The sequence below is a fragment of the Equus asinus genome, chromosome 21 (assembly GCF_041296235.1).
Source record: "Equus asinus isolate D_3611 breed Donkey chromosome 21, EquAss-T2T_v2, whole genome shotgun sequence".
Classification (NCBI taxonomy): domain Eukaryota; kingdom Metazoa; phylum Chordata; class Mammalia; order Perissodactyla; family Equidae; genus Equus; species Equus asinus.
Genome location: NC_091810.1, coordinates 67,337,467 through 67,362,668, shown reverse-complemented (window position 1 = coordinate 67,362,668; position 25,202 = coordinate 67,337,467). Strand labels below are relative to the sequence as shown.

Below are 25,202 nucleotides of genomic sequence, written 5' to 3'. Positions count from 1 at the left end.
AAAGTTAATCGAAAACCTCCTAGAAAGGATTCACCATTCTAGATGCCATTAAAAACATTCATGATTCACAGGAAGAGGTCAAAATATCAACATTAACAGGAGTTTGGAAGAAACTGATTCCAACTCTCATGGATGACTCTGAGAGGTTCAAGATTTCAGCGGAGGAAGTAACTGCAGATGTAGTGGAAATAGCAAGAGAACTAGAATTAGAAGTGGAGCCTGAAGATGTGAGTAAATTGCTGCAATCTCGTGATAAAACTTTGATGAATAAGGAGTTGTTTCTTATGGATGAGCAAAGAAAGTGATTTCTTGAGATCGGATCTATCCCGCGTGAATATGCTGTAAAGATTGTTAAAATGACAACAAAGGATTTAGAATATTACATAAACTTGGTTAGTAAATCAGAGTTTGAGAGGATCGACTCCAATTATGAAAGGGCTGGAAAAATAGTTTTCATTTTGTTGTTAGTGTCAATTGAGTCAATTCTGACTCCTAGCGACCCTGTGTACAGCAGACTGGAGACCTGCCTGGTCTTTTTACACCACCCTCTCACCTTCTGGTGCCGTATCAGACAATGCTGCTATTCATAGGGTTTTTTTATTTTTATTTTTTTGAGGAATATTAGCCCTAAAGTAACATCTGCCGCCAAAAATCCTCTTTTCGCTGAGGAAGATTGGCCCTGAGCTAACTTCTATGCCCATCTTCCTCTACTTTATATGTGAGATGCCTGCCAAAGCATGGCTTGTTAAGCAGTGCATAGGTCTCCACCCGGGATCTGAACCTGCGAAGCCTGGGCCGCTGAAGCTGAACGTGCAAACTTAACCACTGCACCACTGGGTGATCCCCTGTTCAGAGGGTTTTCCTGGCCAATTTTTTCAGAATTGGGTGACCACGTCCTTCTTCCTACTCTGTCTTAGTCTAAAAGCTCTGTTGAAACCTGTCCACTATGGGCAATCCTGCTGATATTTGAAATACCAGTGTCGTAGCTTTCAGCATCACAGCAACATGAAGCTGCCACAGTATGACAACCGACAGATGGGTGGTGTGATTCTCTGAACAAACTCGGGCTGTGATGTGAGAGTTCTGAATCTTAACCACTAGACCACGAGGGCTGGCTGTTTATATAAACAAACAAACAAACAAACCTTTGTTCAGTCCTAGTATATTTGTAAAGTAATTTAAAAACTGCTAATATGTAGCTCTGTGCCAACTAGAGCACTGTGATTGTGTAGATTTTTGTCTTTAGCCTTACAACGTCCAACCAAATCACTATTTTCCAAAGTTATTTATATGATACTTCCAAACTTTTTTTCAAAATGGCTGTAACATATTGCATTCCTATCAGCTGTGTATGAGAGTTTTAGTTGTTCTGCACCCATGGGAGCCCTTGGTATTGCAGATTTTAAAATTTTCGCCATTTTAATAGGTATGCAGTTTTATCTCCTTGTGGTTTTAACCTGCATTTCCCTGATAACTGATGATGTCGAAGATCTCTTCTTCTTCTTATTTACCATCCATGTATCTTCTTTGGTGAAGAGTCCATTCAGATCATTTGCTCATTTAAAAATATTTGAGTTTTTTGTTTTCTTTGTTTTTTTATTGTTGAATTATGAGAGTTATTTATATATTCTGGACATATATCCTTTATTGGATATGTGATTTGCAAAGATTTTCTCCCAATCTGTGGCTCTTCTTTTCATTTTCTTTTTTTTTTTCTTCTTCTCCCCAAAGCCCCCAAGTACATAATTGTATTCTAGTTGTAGGTCCCTCCAGTTCTGCTATGTGGGACACTGCCTCAGCATGGCTTGATGAGTGGTACTAGGTCCGTGCCCAGATGTGGACTGGTGAAACCCTGGGCCACTGAAGTGGAGTGTGTGAACTTAACCTCTTGACCATTGGGCTGGCCCCTCATTTTCTTAACAACACTTTTCATAGAGCAGAGATTTTTAATTTTGATAAAACCCAATTTATCAATTTTTTCTTGTGTGTACTGTTTTTTTATTAAAATTCAAAAACTCTGCCAAGCTCTAGTTGTACAGATTTTGCCCTGTTTTTTTCCCCCTAGAACTTCTATAGCTTTACATTTTACATTCAGTTATAATCTATTTTTACTTAATTTATTAGAAGGTGTGAGGTATTTGTTGAGTGTTTTTATTATTTTTTTGGTCTGAGCAACTGAAAATTTTTCATTTATTAAGATAGGAGGGGGCCAGCTCAGTGGCATAGTCGTTAAGTTCAAGTGCTCTACTTTGGCAACCTGGGGTTCATGGGTTCTGATCCCAGGTGCAGACCTACACACCACCCTTCAAGCCATGTTGTGGCAGTGTCCCACATACAAAACAGAGGAAGATTGGCAGTGGATGTCAGCTCAGAGCCAATCTTGCTCACCAAAAAGAAAAAGAGAGAGAGAGAGAGATAGGAGATTTTGCAAGAGAAGTCCAATTCTAGACATTTAATTTTGAGATGGCCATTTGCCATCCAAATGGAGATATTGAGTAGGCAGCTGAGTTGGCATTTAAGTCTGAAGTTCAAGGGGGAGATACAGGCTGAAGATATAGATTTGAGAAAGTTTAGTACTGTTTCTTTGATGACACTTTCCCCTCCATTGTCCTCTGCTATCTATTTCTAAGATTCTTATTAATCATAATTTTAACTTCTCAGATTGAGTTGGTTAATCTCTATCTTTGCTTTCATATGTCCAGTTTCTACATTTTGAAGGGTTCAACTTTCTGAGAGATTTCCTTGACTTTCTCTTCTCTCTATTTATGTATTTATATTTTATCATCATAGTTTCATTTTTCAAGATTTTTGTTTTTGATTGCTCCTCGTTTATATTATCAGCTCTGGTTTTATCAATTCAAGATTTTCTTGTATTTCTTTAAAGATCTTAATTGGTACCTGAAGTTTTTCACTGTTATCTGCTTATATTCTTTGAGGTTTCTTTGAGTAAGTGAGTGAGTGAATGTGTTGTTTAGAGACCTTTCTTCATATGTCTAGTGACCTTGATTGCCATGATTATGAGTAAAACACTAAAAATCTTTTAGAAGCTATTACAGACTTGTGTTCCCTCAACATTCATATGTGAAGTTCTAACCCCTAGCACCTCAGAACGTGACAGTATTTGGAGATAGAGTCTTTAAAGAGGGAATTAAGGTAAAATGAGGTCTTAAGGGTGAGCTCTAATCCTATATGGCTGGTGTCCTTAAGAGGAGATTGGGGCACCCAGATAGAGAGAAGATCATGTGAAAACAGGGAGAAGACGAAGACCTAAGCTAAGGAGAGAGAAGTCAGAAGAAACCAACCCTGCTGACAACTTGACCTCAGACTTCTAGAACTGCAGGGAAATAAATTTCTGTTGTTTAAGCCACCCAGTCTGTGGCACGTAGTTATGTCAGCTCTAGCAAACTAATGCAGAAGCCCTCGGACACAGGGCTGTCTTTGCTTTTTGGTGATTTGCTAGAGAACTGGCTGTTTCGTTGGTGCATACCCCTGTCTCTCACAGAAACGCATACACACAATTTCGGTATATAGTGGTCATTCAAAATCTCTACAGATGAATCCTCCAACTTCTGCCTGTAGGTAGATGCCTAGTTATGCAAAAGCTTGATGGTCCAGCTATTCATAAGGCAAAATTTTCAGTTGACTATTTCCCACTTCCATTACAATCTTGTACCTCCCTGCCACCTTCTGCTGTGTGTGATGTTTCTGAACACAAGTCTCACCCTTTCACTTTCACTGGAGAATAAAATTCTGGCTTTCAGCGGTGGGGAGTTGGAGGCAGTTGGCTGCTGGCATCTCTGCATGGGATGGGGAAGGCAGTGTATGAATGTACATCTGGAATTTCAAACCATCCATATGCTTTTTTGCTTTAAGCCTTACTCCTTGCCGTGTGTCATGGTAGTTGAGCCCGAGTTCTCAAAGGCAAATAAGTCCACTTCTCATTGGTATCCCCTTGGGCATGTATTTTAGGTTTAAACTCTTTCTTCTGTCACATCTCTACCACTTGCTTTATGTCTTTCAAAATGTGAACAAGCCTCTCCATTTCCTTGCTGGATTATACCATTTTTATTCCTTTACTGCCATCTTATTGGAGGAGATAAAGGAATGTGTTCAATCTGTCATTTTTAGCTATCTAGGCAACTTGGAAAAGGAGAAAGATAAGACAATTGTAAAAATATATCTTTTTCTGACTAGAAATTGGAGTTGATAATGAAAATAAAACTCTAAAGGCTGTTTCAAAAAGTTGCTTTAATAACCAGGAGAAAGGAGAATTAGGTCCGTGAACTGGGTTAACTGCACTTGATGTCTGTGCATTTCAGTTAGCTTACTTGTGCAATAATAGAATAAGAGTGAGTAACTGGTTCTCCAACCCAAGTGGTTATTAGAATCAGCTTCGATGCTTGTTTATAAGCCGGATCCCCAGGCCACAGGGCCAGAGATTCAGATTCCATAGGTCAAGGGTGGAAAGCATGAGACCAGATAATCTTTTGGGGCCCCTGACATTTGGATATCCTGTGAGTCTCTGAATTTCATTTCTGTCACTTGACTTCCTCTTTAGCTGGGATCTCTTTTGTGAATGACAAATATTCTAAATAGTTGGCCATTGTAGCCCCATTTAGAGCCTTAAAGTGAACTTCAATATTGCCCAAGAATAGGCCATGAATTGTTAACAAATGGAAGCGTACAGTTGATGTAGTAGGTGGCAGGAACAGAGTGGGATATTAGGAGAGGATGATATGTGATTTGAAAAAAAATTAAAATATAGTTTTACATTTGGAAAGCAAAACAATTCTTTTCATATAATAACTTAAAAAATTAAATGCCATAATTTTTTCTTGTCTGACATGATATGCAGGAAATGGAATTATTTTCAACACACACAAAGCTCACTGCTCAGGGTGGGAGTTAGAGGTGGAGGGAAAGGTGTCAGGAGATTTTCAGGTTTCTCCAAAGGAATCATGGGTTTAGAAAGGTTGCAAAGCACTGCTGCAGTGAGATGGATTGGTTTCTGAAGCAAAGTAAGAAAAGAAAACCATTAGGTCCAACTGTCACTCTTCCAACTGAACATTGAAACCACTTGGGAAAAAACTTTGAGTGAGGTTTACAGTCATAAGCAACGTTGGTGTTTTTGAGGTTTGCCTGTGAATCGCCACTTAGCTGTACCACATGCTTCCTAGAGATGAGATTAATTGTCATATTTTAAAGCTTTCAAAAGGGTTAAGTTGCCTGTTATACCAGGCTAACTTATGAAAAGGTTTCTGTTCACTCGGATTAGTGAATTTGTGTGTTGCATTATGGCTTAGTGCCAGAGGATTCAGGAGACTGGGCTTTCCATTCTACTTTTACAATGATGTGGTGTATGAACTGGACCAGGTCCCTGAGTATTTCATCTTTAAGTCTTTGCGTATCATACATTGCATGCAAGGGTGATTTGGCTCAAAGTTTGTCACCCATCAACTGCCAAGGTTCATTTGGCTGATTGACCGACTTGGCCAACTAGGTAAGTGTCTTCTTCCTCCTTCCTTCTTTGTATTGAAGATAAATACGGTTGTGTAATCCAAAGTGCCAGTGATAGCAGTAACGGTAGTAATGGCAGTAGTAGTCTTACAATACATCACTGCCTAATGTGAGAGGGGAAACTGATTAAGGAGACCAGAACATCAAGCCTAGTATTAAAGCAGTGGATCTAGAGACATGAAGGCTGATTCTGAGACCTAGTTCTCCCAGTTCTGTGAACTCCATCGGGATGGTCTAAGCTCTCAAAGCTTCAATTTCCTTGTTTGTAAAATTGCGATGATAATAGCTACTTGATAGAATTGTTTTGAGAACTAAGAGAAATAATATTTTTAAGCACTAAGATCATGCCTGGCATTTTGTCCTGAAGATGATGGGATCCACTGCAAATTTTTAAGTAAAAGAATGATACAATTAAATTTATTTTTCAGTAATGTGAATGATGAGTTAGGAGGCACATAAAAATTGAAAACAGGAGATTTGAAGGAGGGAGACAGGTGAAAAACTTACAGCGTAGTTAAAAAATTGCATGATCTTAAATAAAGCAGAAGAAATAGAGAGAATGAGACTTACCTGAGTGATAAGAGAGTAAATTTCTTAAGAGTGAGCCCCATGTCGTATTCATCTTTATGTACCTAGCACCTAGCACAGTGCTGAAAAACTATTTCTTATTTGATCATAAAATTGACTCAATTTTATTGAATGTCATCAAAAAAGGTAATAAGGTGAGAAATTTTGTAATTCTAACTGAAACATTTTTCTCATGTTTCCTATTACCCTTATCTCTCTCCCTCCTATTTTCTACCTCCAATTTTGGGAGCTAGGCATTTTTGCCTTCTTTTCTTTGGGAAAGGGGTACCACAGGAGAAAGTAGACTTTAAAAATGTGATAAAGTTCATAAGTTTTGATTTTTCAAAAGAGCTTAGGCCTATTTGGAAGACCACATGATGAATCAGGGTCAGTATATCCTTCACAGAGGTAAACAAAGATTCCTTATCCTGAAGGATGGAGAGATTCAGAGGGGACAGGATGAGACCTGGGGGCGTCCTGGAGCATTGGGAGTGGGCTGAGTGTTGAGCAACCTGGAAAAGTTTGGAGGTAGGAGAGCAGAGGAGACTTCAGCTTCTGTCCCTGGTTAGTGCCTGGAGTACGAGTGGGAACAGGAAAGCTCCAGTTCCCACCGTCAGCCGGATCAGGAAGCTTAACTGTGGTCTGGGTGGCGTAACCCTCACGGAGCTCATTGTGTCAGAGGATGGCGTTGCAGCAGGAGGTGCATCCAGGACCTGAAAACACAGCAGAGTTTCCCACAGATCGGAGCAGGCCCTACAGTAGAACTTGCCCCACACATAGGTGTGTGACTTAGAGGAGAAGCTGGGGAGGTGGGGGGGGGGGGGGGCTTAAAGAGGCCTTAACGATGGGAACGAAAGGGGAAGGTGGGAGGGTACGGTAGCTGCCAAATGACCAATGACTGAAGTCGAAAAGGGAACCAGGATATCTGAGTGGATGATAGTGTAGATACCCACTGACAGCCAGCTGCTTTCTCCTACTCCATCCTGATACCTTGACTCTTTGAGTTCTTTGAACCTACTGTTCCCAGAATTCTGATGCAACCCTGGGAAGCAGAGAAAGCTGAATTTTAATTAACTCGAATTATTACCTTTCTGCCACTCAGTAGCATGGAAACTCACAACGTAAATTGAATTCAGTTCTAAGAAAACAAAGAAAAATTCTTGAAAACCTCCTTTTGTTAACTGAGATTCAAGCTCTCTATATGAATGAGGTTTTAGGACATATCACTAGAAGTAGAGTAGGCATTGCGTTTAAGTTGCTGCATGAACACACTCTGTGTTGCACAGCTCAGAACACATCTGAGATACAGGTTCAATCTAGGGACTTAATTTTCAAAAGTGTATTGCCAAATTGGAGCCTGATACGGGTGGAAAGAGAATAAAAATCATGCAATCTGAGAAATCATACAAGGATCTGGGATCCTTAGCTGGGACTCCAGCAGTTTTCTAGTAATTAAAGAATGCAATGAAGACCAAGGGTAGAATTCTGGCTAACTTTTACGTAGCACTTACTATCTTCCAGGCACTGTCTCAAGAACTTCATAGACGTTTACTGCTGATTCTTACGACCAGAGCAATAGGTACTCTTATTATCCCCATTTACCAGGTGAAGAAATGGAGGTGTGGAGGGCTTACGTAATTTGTCCAAGTTCATACGGCTCATAAGTGACAGAGCCAGGATTCAAACTCAGTTGTGCTCCACGATTCACGGCCTCACTTTGCTCCCTATCGTGTTCTGAATTAGTGTAATGAAGAACTTTTCAGTTAGAAAGAAACACTGGCCTCAGGAGGAGTGATTTCACTGAGAGTGGATCAGGCAGGTGTCAGGGACGGCATTGAGAGATTCGAGATTCCAGGGGAGAGGGGCATGGTGCAGAAGGACGCCAATGTCTCTGATTCTGAACCTCAGGAAGGCCATTATTCCCTTGACATTTCATTTGTTGGTTAAAATTTTTAAAAATTCGGTTTGAAATAGGCTTTTTCTCCCTCAAGTGGCATGTGAGACTCACTCAAGAAAAAACTGCAAAGAAAATCTAGCTCAGGTTATGAAGCACTCATTCTATGTACATAGTCGTAATTAGAAGTATCCTATTGAAAATTCACAGACTTTTGTAAGTGAAAATATTTTGTTTATGTAGCTACAGAAATAATTGAGGATGACTTGGTGAAATTGTTTTCAGATTATTTTATACTTAAAATTTTTTTTTGGAGGGGATCTCTCATCCCCTGATTGTTGATTCTGTTGGCTGAATTTCCAGGGGTTAGTTTTCCCCACATGTTTTGGAATTTTGGTTTGAGAGCTCATTTTGGGTGGTCCTCCATCCATCCCCCTTTCTTCTATCTGTGGTCACCTATCTGTCTAACATACCTGAGATTATCATGGTTGGTCCAGCCTTACATCTCATTATGATAGTGGGAATGTCACATGCGGTGGCCCATGAAGGCCTATCCCTTAGGAATGACAATAGCTTGCAGTACTTCTGGAATGCATTCAGAAAGTGGACGTGTGTAATGAAATGAGCCCAGAACTTGTTTTAGGTATGCACTAACTTTTTCAAGTATGCAGCTACATAAAAATACAGGATTGCATTTTGTTTTGGATTGAACTTTATCAAAAGTGGGTTACCATTTTAGAAAATCACGTTACTGACAGTCTCTCCACTTAGGCTTCTGAGTTGCCAATTCTGCTCACCCCATCAATCCGCTTTTGGAGCTATCTTATTTACAGTGATTGCTATGTAGAGTTGCAAAAATCTAACAACTTCCTTACACCTTTTACTGTAACTGTGACCAAGGCTTTACATATTGAAATTATAAATTTCTTTCCTCCTATTTATCCTTTATATCAAAGTTAGACTTACATCAGTTCTTTAAGATCTATGTGTAGGTAGGTTAATTTGTTATAAATTTCATTTGGGGTAAAACAGAGGGCATTACAAAATACTTATAAAATGGAGGTTTGAGGATTTCTAGAGCTTTCATTTTGTTTTGAGTTTCTATAACCTCCAAAACCTCAAAATGAAACCAAGCCAAAACCTCTCAATTTAAAAACCAGGGCTTCCTTGAACCTTGACTCAGGTTTACTAAAAACCTATACGACAATTCACAAAAGTTAGTAAGAGGTAAGGTTTCTGTGGAGGACAGTGTGAAGCAAATATCAGGTTTAGGAGAACTCATTATAAAAATAAAATTTTACTTTCTCAGAATATTTTCAGAAACTTTTCTGTTCACACGGCATGTTCTGAAAAGCGAAATAAATGAGCAGCAAGCGCTGTGGCAAGACTGCTGTGTTGATACACATTTCTACTAGGGTTTTTATCTATATTTTCTCCTTCTCTGATTCTCTTACCTGGATGGTTTGATATCAGGGGATAAATTTATCTTCGAGATAGCTGTGATGAAAAAAAGACAACCTTCCTTTTTCAAACTCAACATTGCTTTGGGCCTGAGGGGCATCTATTCAGTGGAAATTCTTTTACCTTTACTCTATTGCCCTCTTTGAAATATCTTTTCTCTCTTTATTTGCGCTCTTTCCAGTCCTCTGTTATACATCTGAAAGAATAAATGGGCAAAAATGTCTTATGAAAAAAGAGAATCGAAGCTTAATGAGTGGAGAGTCATCTTGCCAAATAATAAAATGTATTATTAAGCTATACTGAATAGAATAGCATGTGAATGGTACAAGAACAGGACACATAAAAGAGATATTACAGAAGCAGATTTCAGTTTATGAAAAATTATTATGATAAAAATGACATCAGAAGTGAATACAGAAAGATTATTAAATAAAGAATGAGTATACAGTAGACAAAACTCTGAGAAGAAAAAATTATCTTCTTACTAAATATTTTGGATTAAAATGAATTTAACAGAATTAAACAGATTTTTTTAAATATAAAAAATAGCGAAAAATATAGATGATTAGTGCCATGATCTCAGAGAGGGAAATAACTCTATAAGCAAAAATAGAAGGCAAAACCAATGGAGGAAATCACAAAAGAATACATTGATCACAGTAACTACTTTAAATTTTGTTTTTATTTATAGTAACAGCAATTTCTGTCTTTATTTGTGCTTATACTATGCTAGCGTAATGGTCTCCAGACCTTATGAATGTGCATCTCCAGCATAAGAGCACAGCTGCTGCTTACAGGTGTCCAGCTTGTGTCCTATGTGAGGACATGATAACTACGAGAGTGCCATTCACATGTTTATTATTTTGAAATCTTTTTTATATTTTTAGGTTTCAAAGATAGGCTCTTTGTATCCTTATGACAGTTCCCTGACCAATCAAGCAAAATATCTTCTCATAAAGAGTAGATAGATGTTATTTTGCTTTGACTCATGAAGAAGAAACATGTTCAACAAACAAAAGACTTTGCTGATGTAACGATAAACAATGCTTCTAAACCTAGAAGCTATTTTTCACATTCATGTGCTCATAAGAAAACATCTTAAAATGAAAAAGAAAAATTCCCTATTGGTAAAATTTAGCTAAATTCTGTGTTCCATTTTGCAGTTCACGGTATTGTTATTTTACTAAAATGATACTGCAGAGTTTCCAATTTAAGTCTAATAGTACTTTCATCTGACATGAATCACTATATAAGTCATATTTATTTACCATGACCACATAATGATCTAATTATATCATAGTCATTATTTATTGGTTGCTGTGAAATGTTATCACACGATTTTATTTGGTGTTAAAGTTTAATGACTCACTAAATAAAGGTAATTTAAAAATTTTGCAGATTCTAAGGTCAATGTATTAAATGATCACGTTATCTCTGTCCAGATATTCAAAAGATAAGAAAATAATGTATCACAGAAAATGAGAATCCACTAAACAATAAAATGAGAGAAAATTCTTTGGATCATTGAATGCTAGAGTGAAAAAGGAAGAATATCTAGTCTCAGAAGAACCTAGCAAAGACACTTCACAGAGGTAGCAAGTGGTGAATTCACCGTCTATTTCCTCTGTTATAAGAATGGATGAATTCCTTTAAAAAAGTGAGAGAGAAAAAAAATCATGTGGAACCCATTAAATGAACTATACTTCCTGTGATCCAGGTCCATGTCCATGTATGTGAATATTAAACAGCAGAACTCTCTTGTGGCGATTAACCGTCTCAAAAATGACAAGATTATCTTCCAGAAGAAAGCATAGACAGGAAGTTTTTTGGAAACTTCTTAAACAAAAGTTATGACAAATGGTGAAAAAAATTCTAACTCCTGTTACCTTATTTTTTAAGCTGAACACATTCTTTCTAAAAAAAATTTTCTTCCGTAAACCCTTTAAGGATGGAAAGAAAACAACTAAATACAGAGAATGAGGTCACAGATTGGCAGATTTTTATCACTCAGTTGTTGTAAAACAGGAATAGAGGGAACTGCACCACGGACATTTTATTAAGTGTTTAAAATTTAAAACTTTTGAAAAAATATATAATTACTGATGCTATAGAAAATAAATTATCTGAAGATGAGAAAATATTAACATGTTATTAGTAAATGTATACTGCAACTAATTACTTGTTTAGCAAAACAATTTAGCATTCAGAGAATAATCAAAACTGATGACAATGGGAATCTTCTTCATTTAGTAGGAACCATAGCAAAATTTGGTAACATTATGACTGACAATTCTGCATAATACAAACATCAGGAATAAACAGCAATATTGCACATTATTTAGGGGATGAAATAAAAAATTAAGATTATAGCAGATGGAATGAATGAGATCATTTAATAAGATGAGCAATGCTAATTATTATTCAATTATTTTAGGTACAACCGGTGGCATGATGACAAACTGACTCTCTTAAAAAAGAAAAAAAAAAAGCCCTGATTTGTTGCATTTGTCAGTTTCAATGGTGTAAACACTCCTTTGGCTGATCTCAAGCTCCCAATGGTTTAATAACTGGCTCACAAAATTCCTGAATACGCAACAGTAGGCTTTTACCAGCCAGTGCAATTTGGCCCCTACACACCGCGTACACGCGCAATCTAAGCCATGTAGAACAGATGACAATCCTTGCTAGATCCGTGAATTTCAAAATGCAAGTCTTCTATTTCTACATGAGATCATTTTGGGCAATTTTTTCTAGTAGGTGATATAATTAAAGAAGGATTGTAAATATTTTTAGTAGACTATTTAAAAGATAAAACCTGGAAATCTAAAATCTGGCTACAATAATAACATAAATGTACACAGAAAACATAACAAATTACAATTGACAATGTTTGAAAATGATAGAATATCCTATATTTCGCTTTCTGTGCAGTTTTTAAACTAGGGGGAAATGAGACAGCAAAAATCTCTTTGACATCACTGAATACTTTTTATATTGCACAAACTATACAACTGTTTTTTAGCCTTAATAAAAATTAAAGAATGTTGGAAACACATTTACCAAATATAAGTATTTAGTCATCATTGAATTTGCAATGGGAAATGCAGTTGGTAGCATCATGTTACTAAAAACACAATTAGAGGGAGGTTAAAAATTCTTTTAGAGTTTTTGATGGCCTTAATGAAGTTGTAAATTCTAGGATAGAAGCCAAAATATAATTGAAGAACTATCAACTTTTATATGTATTTCTTTGGTACTAATTTATCATATTTTTTAAAATGTTAGTTATAAGCAAAATATTGCAGAAACTGCAAAATACATAATATCTTTGAAACTTCAAGGAGATTAAGAAATTCCTTTAAAAAAGAAATTGTGATTTTTGCGAAAAATATTTGTGTTGCTAAAGAAGTTGTACTTTCTTGACATAGATATGAACCTCTCTGTTGTAGACAAAAAATAAAAGTGAGAAGACTAGTTTTGACTGGGAATCCCAGAATCGACCCATCTCTGATCCAAAACCAAAATTTCCAAGTTAAGAATTCTGGTTTTTATATTGGATCTGATAATATCATCATCATTAAGGAAAGTTTTATGATGCTGAGAGAATACTATGCCTGTTTCGGTATTCTAGATAACACATCATTTGAGGAAAAATAAGGAATATGAAATACTACAGCTACATAAAAAGTTACAATTGGTATCAATTGATGATTATAACAGAGAATGTGATATTGATGGGTCATGAATATCTGAGAAACTAAAATCTTTCAGTTTTTTTCTAGAATCTAGATTGATTTCCTCGGAGATATCACAGTTTCAATATCGAGATGTTTGCAGCAATAAATTACTGGACACATTTCCAAACACTCTTCTGGCTCTAACGCTACAAGTAACTTCGCTACTTTCAGTTGCCAGTGAAGAATATAGAGATTCAAAATTAAAATGTACTTAAAACTACTTAAGTTCTGCTACACCTCAAGAAAACCAGTAAGTAATTCTGAGATGATTTTTGTGGAAAATGAGATACTAGAGCAAGTAAGCATTGAAATCACCATAAAGAACTTCATTTCTGTAAAAGGACTATTAAAAATACATATTCTGGCTGAGCTATTGTAATTATTTTGATTAAATTTTTTATTTTCTATTATTTTATGCTCAATAATTTTATCTTTGTAGTTTATACAGAATATTTCAGTCCTTTTGTATTTTGTAGAAATAAAGGATATACTAATTAAAAAACTTTTAAAGAAAGAGCACTATTTCTAATTTGTCCATTGTGTGGGCCAGCAGTATTCCTGATTATACACATTTATTTATTTACACATGGTCATGTATGGCTATATGTAAATATTATACACAAATACATATTTTTGAATGATGTGTAAAAGATGAAAATGAAAATTATTATATTTTATTTGTTTTATTGTGTTTATTTTTGTATTATTATTAGTAGTAACAGTATTTTATTTGTATCCCAATAGATATAAATGTTTTATTAACAGGACTGTGATTGAATATGCTTCACTAAAACTTTAGTTATTTTTGAGAGAGTGTTCAAAGGACTGTTTCTTAAGTTTATTTCAACACTATGTTTTTTACTGAGTTAATATTAGTTTACATCATTGTGAAATTTCAGTCATTGGCTATTGCTCGTCCGTCACCATGTAAGTGCTCCCCTTCACCCCCTGTGCCCACCCCAGCCCCCTTCCCCTGGTGACCACTGAACTGTTCTTCAGCACCAATCTTTCATAGCTGTCAGAGCTGAAAATTTTCCTCAGAAAGATTTTAACAACAAATTTGAGTATAAACATCCATCATTATGCTTACAGGAAAAAATGTAAGTGCTGGCTGAGTATCCGGTGAATTTTAGCGTCTGAGAAAAAGTATGGAGATTTGTCTACACACATTAGATGGTTATGTAGGCCCCTCTGCCAGTCCTAGTGACTTCATGCTCCCATTAGAAATCAAGATAAAATGTACATGTGGGGTGTAAGTCTGTATGCGTCAGTCTTCTCGTTCATTTCACTTGTGATGGCCAATCTCTTGGCAGATCTGGTGAGTGTTTAAAGTGGGTAACAAGAAGTAGAGTCTCAACTCAAGTCTGCTATTTTCTTGCTGTTCACTTATGTTTGCACTGATAATAGTATGTTCAGTCCACATTTATTAGCACGAAACTTTCTAGACACGTCTATATTTAAAGGCTGGTTTAAGTAAAGCTGGGTCTTATAACCTATAAACCCAGTTTTTAGGCACATGTAAATGGCAACACTCGGAAATCCTCTGAAAAGGAAGGAAGACAGAAGGGCAGCACCATCAACCTTCTATGTTTTACAGGCCCCATCTTCTCTCAGGATATCTCCTATACCTGCTGTGTGAGCCTAGCAAAGGCCCCAGGCTTCATGTCTATGTTAAGTATTGGTAAAGTTTAATTTCCATATTTTTAAAAAATAAAATAAATAAAAAGAGCTATTTCAATATTTTTTTCTCTGCTCTCTTAGTGAACCAAATGTATACCCTGGGAGTATGCGCCTTGTCCTATACCAAACCCAGACAATTGGAAATGCCCTTAAACTAGGAAAGGCATTAGGATGTTGAGCTGCCAAAAAAGATGATGAGTGTTCGTTATGATTATATATTTTGTGTATTATCACTGGATATGTTACCAAAAATAAAAACTTCAACAGATGTTGCTTCTTGAAAATTAAAAATTTTAGAATATATTTTGCATATAAAAATGTAATACTATAGAACAAATTAAGGAAGAATTTTACAACAAATATGATAGAAAATGGGTGAACATCCTATTTTCTTACAATCAACAAACTTAATATATAAAGACTACTTACAAAGTAATTTTAAAAGCTGCTGGAGAAATAAAAAAAAAGTCACAAAACATGAACAGATGATTCACAGAACTACAAATGACTGGGAAATATTTAAAAACCTCACAAGTAATCAAAGAAATGCAAAAGAAAGCAGTATCATCATCCCTCTATCAATTTGTCCGTAGTCAATGGTCTCTAAAGATAGCCAGCCATAGTTCCTCTATTACTGTACACACATGTCACGCCTCTCATCAAGAAGCGGCATTTATTTCTTCTTTGGAAACTAAGCTGGTCTTGTGACTTGCTTTGAGCAATAGAATGGGGTAGGAGTGAGGCTGTGCATCTAATATGTAAAGATACACATTGCTGGTATGCATACAAATTCATAAAGCTTGATCATATGGTAATTCTATGTTTAATTTTTTGAGATACTCCCATACTGTTTCCCATAGCAGTTGCATCATTTTACAATCCCACCAACACTACACATGGATTCCAATTTTTCTACATCTTTGCCAACACTTATTTTATTTTTTTACAGTAATCATCCTAATGGGTGTGAGGTGGCATCTCATTGTGGTTTTGATTTGCATTTCTCTTCTGATTAGTAACCTTGAGCCTTTTTTTTCGTATGCGTGTTGTCCATTTTTATATCTTTGGAGAAATGTCCATTCACATCCTTTATCCAAAAGAATTGAAAACAGGGTTTCAAAGAGACATTTGTACACTCATAATTATAGCAGCATTATTCACGATACCCAAGAGGTGGAAGCAACCTAGATGTCCATCGATGGATGAATGGATAAACGAAATGTAGTATATACATATAATGGGATATTATTCACCCTTAAAAAAGAAAAAAATCCTGTCACATACTATAACATAAGTAACCTTGAAGACATTTTCCTAAGTAAAATAAGCCAGTCATGAAAAGACAAATATTGTGTGATTCCAATTATATGAGTTACCTAAAATAGTCAAATTCATAGAAACAGAAAGTAGAATGGTGCTTACCAGGGGTTGAGGGGAGGAGGACATGGGGAGTTGTTTAAGAAGTATAGATTTTCAGTTTTGCAATATGGAAAAGCTCTGGAAATTTGTTGCACAGCAATGCAAATATACTTAATGCCATTGAAATATATACTTAAAAATGGTTAAGATGGTAAGTTTTGTGTTTCTTTTACCACAATTGGAAATTTTTAAAAGTTGATAAAGCCTTCTCAAAAGCAATTGGACAAAAATATCAATATCACTAAAATGAAAATTCGTAATCTTAGTCCAGGAAATAATAATATAGGCAGAGATTTATAAGGATGTTCATTACAGTGCTATTTCCAGTAGTAAATTAGTAATTCATTATTGAAATATCGAAAAACAGAATTTGGGTTGTTTATGTGGATTGTGATGTATCTTTATGACAAATTATTTCAATGACATGAGAAAAATTTTGTAGTAAAATACTGATGAATGTAGCATGATACAAAACTCTTTATACAGAGTGATCCAAATATATAAACACATACATCCACGTATATGTACAACTATTAATATATGATACAACCACGCACAGACATATTCTCTACATGTATATAGATATATTTTCATATAATACTTATTATACACATGCATGTAACCATTTTATTAAATAAGCTGGAATGTGTGTACTACAAATATAAAGTAACTTTATTCTTCCACACAACTACTATTTTCAAACAAACTCTGGAGACTCATTCTTCTCATAGCCAAGATGAACTTGTGAGCAGATCCTTTAGCTTGTCTAGTCATTTGAAGATATTAAAAAATCTAGCCTAGGCTAACTTCAAAACTTCAGTCTCTTACTTGATGCAAGCTTCTCTCCTGGCCCAGCTTAGGAAACCTACGATAGGAAGAAGGCATCGGTTGCTTTCTTCACAACTGTCACACTTTGTTCTTTCATCTTCCTTTCTACTCACTCAGTTGCCTCTCTATCCTGCTGGGTTGAAGGAAGGTAGGAAGAAAAGGAAAGGTCAGAAAAGATCACCGCCATCCTCTCTTAGCATGTGACAAGCATTTAAATGCTGCTTTTTAGAGGGTGTATCGGTGTTCTTTAAAGACCATCTCCCTGGCCCCACATAGTCCTCCTACCCTTTCTCTCTTTGCAGATCTCCCTCCTACTTTTTCCAATCATGAGATGCCTTCCTTGCCTAGTTTCTTACTATTGTCTTCTCAACCTCCACTCCTGGTGGTCCATCTCTATTTTAGATATCTCCTTAGAAGTGATCTCTTTTGAGATGATTGCAGCTATGGCACAGAAAAACAGAAAAACAGGAATGATTATCCCATTGAAATCACCAAGTGCAGGTACTTCTTAGGTCAGGCTTCTTTTTCTTTTTTCTGAGGCCATTGATTGCTTTTCTCAGCCCCTCCTTTTTAGAGATTTTCCAGGAGTGAGTCAAATGCTGGTACCTGTGTCCACCAAACTCCAGAGGATCCTAGCCACCTCTCCAAGTAGTTTTCTTGAATCTCCTTACTTGAATAAAGGTGAGAGCAAAGCACACTTCCAACAGATGTGGGGTGGAGCAGTGCATCTACTCTAGGTCAACTCTCTCTTTAAGGCAAGTTTTCTGAATTGAGCACTATTGACATTTGGGGCTGGATGAGTCTTTGTTGTGAGAGGCTGTCCTGTGTATCACAGGATAGCAAGCAGCAGCCCTGGCTTCTACTCACTAAATGCTATTAGCACCACTCCCTATTTGTGACAACCAAAAATATCTCCAGACATTGCCAAATATCTTTTAGGGGGCAAAATTGCCTCCAGTTGAGAGGTACTGACCTAAAGGCATTCTTTCTACAAACTTTCCTACTTTCTGATCACTTCCTCACTTTGCCTTTTTTAGGATGAAGATGGGTGGTGGGCTAATGCTGAGAAAAGAATACCCCAAATGCAAATCCTGCATAAATCTGGAGACACTTGGCACTCTGTGAAACCTTAGCCAACCTTGAGATAAGAAGAGTTGTATTTAATATCTTTTTGTTCCACATCAAATAATAAAAAAGACCTAAGTGATAGAAGAGACAAGAAAGCCCACCAAAATATTAACAGGAATTATCTTTGAATGGTGGGATCATTGGTGATTTTTCCATCATTATGACTTTAATATTTTTTACAATGGATTTACAGTTCACATATAAAAATATTTGGAAAAAATGTAAGACCAAACAAATCCTACCAATTTTCAAGGCCTAACTCAAATGCCATCTCCTTCATGATGCCTTTTCAAATTACCAAGATACAAATAATTTTTTTCTCCTGGAATAGCAATAACAATTGACTTCTATTGAGCACTATATGCATATACATGCACTACTTTATTTAATCTTCACAATCACCCCCATTAACTAGGAGTTTGTTATTCTTGTTTTACAGATGAGAAAACTAAGCTTACGGAAGTAAACTAGTGGCGTGACTGGCCTAATACTACATGTTGGTAAATGATAGAGCTGTGATTCAAACCTGAGTCTGTCTGTTCAGTCCATTTTCTGCCTCCCATTGTACTGGTCAGTGGAAATCCAGAACTTTATGATGTTTTAAGTGAATTTAAACATTACTAAGATGTTTTTCCTTAGTCTGCATAGTATTCTCCAACTAAATTATAAGTAACTTCTTTCAGAGAATAGACTACTGAGCTTTCATTAACTATCTTCATGGAGGGCCATCTGGTAGGCAGATTGCTGAAACAGTGCTTAGATGGAACAAGAGGGTGAACACTTATAGCATAAGTTATATGTAAACATAAGACTAACCCATAGTTTCCACTGTAACTATTCACCATTATTTTGTAATGGCAATATCATAAGTCATGAAGATTATCTGATTTGTGAATACTGACATGAAGATATATAATTAAGCAGACGATTTGCTGCCTAAATATTAGTGTCTTTTGTATTCAAGCAAAAGCAAAGGCAATTAACATATACTATGAAGACAGACATTGTTAGACACACTAAACTGATTTTAGGATAAAATTATCATATAAATTCATCAAGTCCATTGTACCAAACCATCTTAAATGCATCCTCAATATATGATAATAGCAGAGCCCAAGATGATTAAAAGAGAGAGGTAACAGCTCATGAGGCACAGGGTCTAGGGGTACGCATGCCAGCTCACTAGGTTTAAGGAAACAAGAGTAAGCTGGTCCCCACTTGGTGGAAGAGATGACGCTCCTAAGATATGACCAGGCTTGGGTCCAAGTGGTTCAACAACTGTTAGAGTAGAGTGATCGGGCTGCAAGTTTTCAATCCTTTAAGTACGTAGGGCTAGTATAAACAGAGACAGATATGTGTGCCATGGAAAAATCCTTCCTTCTATTACTGTGGCCCAGATAGGTACATCTAGTCTTCTTTTGGAAAACTAATGAAAACAGCAAGGTTAACAGTAAAACTCAAAGAGGAAGAATTTGCACCAATGGTACTCTAAAAATGTGGTCCATGAACCAACTTCAGCATCAACTGGGAACTTATTGCAAATGCAAATTCTTTGTCCCTACCCTAGACCTTATTAATCAGAATCTTTGGAGTTGGGACCCAGGAATTTGCATTTTAACCTGCTCTCCAGGTGGTTCTCATGCACGCTAAAGTTTGAGAGGCACTGGTCCACCCTCACCACATTCACCACCCTCACAACAGAAGAAGACTCTTCAAGAATCCATTTAAAATGAGAGTTTCTAACTTTGTGCTCTCCAGGACGGTAGACACTAGCCACATGTGGCTTTTGGGCACTTGAAATGTGGCTGGTCCAAATAAAGATGTGTTTTAAGTGTAAACACTGGATTTCAAAGACTGAGTATGAATAAAGAACGAAAAATACTTCACTGATAATGTTTTATTTTGATGACATGTTGAGATGGTAATATTTCAGACATATTGGGTTAAATAAAATGTATTATTAGTTTCACCTGTATCTTTTTACTTTTTAAGGGGCTATTAAGATATTTAAACTTAAATATGTGGCTTGCTTTATATTTCTGTTGGAGAGCATTGTTCTAACTAATCTCCTTAAAGGATAATTTCTTTCCTAGTCTACATTGTCTAGTTCTCAACTAGCCAGGGCTTATTTGAAATAATAACAAGAGCAGAACAAATAAGCATTTGTTTCATGTTTAATATGTGCCAGTCCTTGTACTCAGCATCTTGCAAGGATTATTTCATGTAACTCACACAGTAAGCTATGAGATAGCTACTGTTATTATCTTCATTTTAATGATAAGGAAACTGAAGCTCAGAGAGTTTAAATAACTTACTCAAGGCTACTGAGCGATACGCAACAGAGCCAGAATTCAACTCAGGTTCATCTGATCCCAAAGCACATGCTTTTATGTATTTCCCTGTGCTTCTTTTTGCTATACAATGTACTGAAAAAAAAGTCACTTATTTTCAATGACATTTCTGTATGTTAAAATGATAGTGTATTATTCAAGTCTATATCAAATAGAAGCAGATCATTGGAAAAAAATAATGACAGAACCAACTCCTTGTGTAATGTGTGAATAGCCATAGATATTTAAGAAGTGACGCCATCCAGGAAGCTTGGCACAACCTTCCTCAGCTTTGCATCTGATCAATGGGTTTCTTTCAGTAGTTGTCCATAATAATTCTTAAGGTTGGTCACATGGCTAAGAAAACTCTCCAAACTTAGTTGGCAGTGTCTAGACCAGAAACAAACCAAGAAAAAGCAGCAATTTCATAACTTTATAAAATCTCTTCATGTTGTATCCTAGCTTCAAGGCCCTGAACCAGCCTAGGTCACAGATAGTCTGTTAAAGGTAGGGTGAACTCTTTCATAGACAATTCTATTCACCAGAAGATCTGTTAATCCATGATGAAAATCACACTTTCTAAAATATTAGCAGACACATCATCAATCTTTCTTTGAATGCCTGGCAGAGAAGCCAGGAAGCTTGCCACCAACATATCATTGATTCTAACTGTTCAGTCAATATTTGTTATTATTGGTATAAACAAGACCAGGGTGAGCCTCAAAATCAGGGGGATGCAGAGCAACAGAGACATCTAACAATAACCAACAGCCTGTTTGGATAAGTCCTCAGAGATGATTAGAGTGTATTTTCCATCATCCATGAAATAATCTGATGAAAAAACCAAACATGGAGCTAGGTATTGAAGGGCAGAAGGGAGGAGAATATCAGAAGCAGCGGCTGAAATTACAGTGGTGTACCTCATGGCGCCTAAATCTGTAAGCCTCTTCATCAACTGGGACAAACTTGACTTCTTAGGATCGGTAGCAACATTTCTTTTTATCGGTTCCATATTAAACATGTTTGGTTAATAATAGTGTCAAAAAAGGTTGATGTTCTGAGAGTTGGTCACCAATAACCAACTTGAGTTGACCACAACCAGTTAGTTCTAAGTTCTTTACAAAGTTGATATGGTCTGCACAGACATTAGGGAGTGTTCCCAGTGGCTTTTGGATCAAGTCTCCTATGGATTTTACAGCCAACTGGACCCATTCCACCAACGGTGTCATCGAGGAGATCTACACACGGACAACAGAATTTCATCAATTGGAACTTCTAGGATAATGTTTGTCTTCTTCACAATGTTTATTGTTTCCAATATTACAACTCCAGACTTTCCAGGTTGTAAGTTCACAGACAAGACATTTAAAACCAAAAACAATTCCACTACTTTGCTTATGGAGTGCTCAATTCATATACATCGGCAATACTGCTACCAATCAATAAAACAGGCTTAATGTCTCCAAAATAAACAGAAGTTAACTCCAAGAACATAATTCCCAAAGTTAAGTAATTAATGTTTCTTGTTGCAGTAAAGGCTGACTGTCAAGTCATTTTTTGGAGACTGCTGGTTGGGCTTAGGGTAGGAAATGACAGTACTGTAGTTATATGCACAGAAAGCATTTTTCCAGCTTATGCTCAGGTGACTTCTTGGAAGCTGCTGCCTGTGGACTGTGATAAGCTCTCTTTCTTCACCAAGTCCTTAGGAAAGCCGAATTTCAATTGCCACTTAGAGTTCCCAGAGCTTGAATGAGCCAACCCCTATATTTTCATAACTCACTCAGAATCTCATCCAATATAAAATGTAAGGGGCTAATGTCTAAGGACAGTTTTTTCCACCTGGGAAATACTAGCTTTCACTTGCTTGAAAAGTTCAAGATGAAGAGGGAACAAAGCCTTCCTCTTGATAGCAGAAACTCATGGAAATGTGACTTCCCTGGCCTAGCCAGCGGTAAAAAGCATCAGCATAGCTCTAGCCTTAGACCCAAATTAAAACCATCAGCTCATCCTGACTGTGATGTGGCCATAACATTTCACCACATTAAATGTGTGATAACTGTACATGGGCAGGTAATGTGATCTGACAGTGTTTGTTGTCACCATGGAGCTGTCATGTCTGAATTGTTTTCTCAATCCCAGAGAATCAATGTCCATCATGAGTCTTTATTTTAGCCTAAATTGACTATGACAGTAATAATATATGCAGTGATGGAAGAATCCAAAGCAGGGGAAGCAAATTAATATTTATTGAGTACTCATGATGAATCTGTGGCAGACAGATCCTAAGGTGACCCTCAATGATTTCCCACTTTGAGTCCAGACCTTTGTGTGATCTCCTTCCCTTGAGTGTGTGCAGGACCTGGAACTTGCTTCTAACCAACACAATATGTCAAAAGTAATGGGATGTCACTCCCCTGATTAGGTTACATTATATGGCAAAGGTGATAGACTGTCATTCCTGTTACGTTATATGAGATTCCATCTTAGTGGAGATTCTCCTTACTGACTTGATTAAATAAACAGCCATATTGAGGAAACCCACATGGCAAAAACTGTGAGTGGCCTCTAGGACCTGAGTACAGTCTCCAGCTGACAGCCTGCAAAGAGCCAAGGCCTTCGATCGCATAGCTGAAAGGAAATGAATTCCGCTGATAATCTGAATAAGCTTGTAAGCAGGTTCTTCTTCCAGATGAAAAGGCAGCCTGGCTGACACCTTGACCACAGCCCTGTGAGATCCTGAGCAGAGGATCATGATAAGCTGTGCCTGGACTTCTGACCCACGGAAACTATGAGATAACAAACGTGTGTGTTGCTTTCAGCTGCCATATTTGTGGTAATTTTTTACGGTAACAGTGGAAAACCAATACATTGAGGTGAACCATGTTTCTGTTCTTTATCCTCTATTTTGTTTCATCAACTCCGTAACCTTAGGAACCATGATAATTAGGCAGGACATAAAGTTTAAAAGTTCTTCCTCTTGTCTTAAGAAAATAGTCACACAAGTTTTCAGGGTCCTTACCTGTGAATTGAGGGAAGCCTGTCTTCATGTCTTGCATCTAATACCTAAATAATCATGTATAAATTATGAGAGTGAATCATCTTTGAAATGGCTTGGTACAAATTTTGCCCAATAGGACATTAGCAGATGCTACCACAGCCCTGCGCATATCCCTTCCTGCTCACCAGGCCTAGACACTTCTGCTGCGAGCACCTGTCACTTTGTAGTAGCAAACGCTCCATGGTACGCTCAGCTCACAGGAGGGGCAGGCCAAGGGTTCTGGGGAGCTGATGTCTCAGGGAGCATCACTTAGCCAATGGTGGATAGAGTTGGAAGATAAAGGCCCCAGCTTCCTTGGTCCTCAAGTGCAGCCATTCTAAGGAGTGTTCTAGATCATTTCCCCCAAGTCCCCAGGAGGATTAAGATCAAGTTCCCAAGATGACAGCCTACTCCTTAGCACCCCGTGTAATGGTTTCTTTCCCTTCATATCTCACTTCCCAACTCTTACCAGTGGTTCCTGGAATCTCCTCCCTAAATAAATGGTTTGAACCAGTTCTTTTTCTCAGGGTCTGCTTCTGGGTAAATTCAACCAAAGAGGTAGGGGCCCTTCAAGTTGGATGGAAATTTGGTAAAAACCCAATCAAGAAGGACAAAAACAAGCACTGAAGTTGTCTTGAAGATAACTAAGAATGTTCTAGGCAAAGTGAATGAAAAAGGAGAAATAAGCTGAACAGAAACTACTGATTCTATTTGTCAAACTTAATATTTACTAGCCAAGATCTGATGAACAATTTGACCCCCCAAATACTTCAATACTGGGAAGCAGTGTGCTGGATGGTGGACCCTGATGTTCTCCACTGGATAGGTAATTCCCCTGTGGTGAAATCACATGCTAGCATTCTGATTTATATATCAGTCTCTTGAGTTTGGTTAGTGTGAGTCAGTTTTGCAAGTTCTGTCAACTCTGGCAGCAATCACTGATTACTAGACTTATTGTGGTGATTATTTCACAATGTCACAAATATAAAAATATCAAATCATTATGTTGTACACCCAAAACTAATATAAGGTTGTAGGTCAATTGTACTTCAATTAAATAAAAAAGATCAGACTCTGGAACTGCCACCCCAGAAGTCTCTGTCTGGGTAGGCAGGCAGATTCCTTTTACATATTTATCACTACCCTCAGCAATTCTCATTATGCAGTCAAAACCACATACTAATCCCAGACACTTATATCTTGAGAAACAGAGTAATTTTACGTTTCAGCATGAAGAAATACCAGAAAGGGCATCACCAAATAAACAAAGGGTATGTCCAGTATGAACAAATATGAAGGAGAAAATGTCTGTTTTCATGTCTACTTTCTGCCTGTGCAACTTAATAAAGATGGATCCTTACTCACTGCAGCTTTGGGTCCTCATCAGCCTCAACATCCAGTCTGACTTCTTTTCACTACCAAAATAATGCCCCTAACCACACTGACACAACAACCAGAACAACACCGGAAAAAGAGAAGCCAAACCCCAAACAAAAAGCGATACACTAGTTCTTCACAAAATATAAGCATGTCCTGGCATTAAATTCTGGAAGAAACTCATTGTCCATTTATAAGTGGCATGAGATAACAATGGTCAACCTTCA

At 37.1% G+C, this 25,202-nt stretch overlaps 1 long non-coding RNA gene across 4 annotated transcripts; it reads left to right on the top strand.

The window, feature by feature from the left end:
- The first annotated feature begins 5,081 nt into the window (after positions 1-5,081).
- LOC139041384 (uncharacterized) lies at positions 5,082-24,184 on the top strand. Of its 4 annotated transcripts, none has more exons than XR_011496425.1 (4): positions 5,082-5,500; positions 13,222-13,426; positions 17,664-17,784; positions 18,141-24,184. It is a non-coding gene; the product is annotated as an uncharacterized lncRNA (long non-coding RNA). The 4 variants fall into 4 exon arrangements; XR_011496427.1 differs by having other exon boundaries at positions 5,083-5,500; positions 18,671-24,184; XR_011496426.1 differs by having other exon boundaries at positions 5,083-5,500; positions 13,211-13,426; positions 17,664-24,184.
- Positions 24,185-25,202: the final 1,018 nt, after the last annotated feature.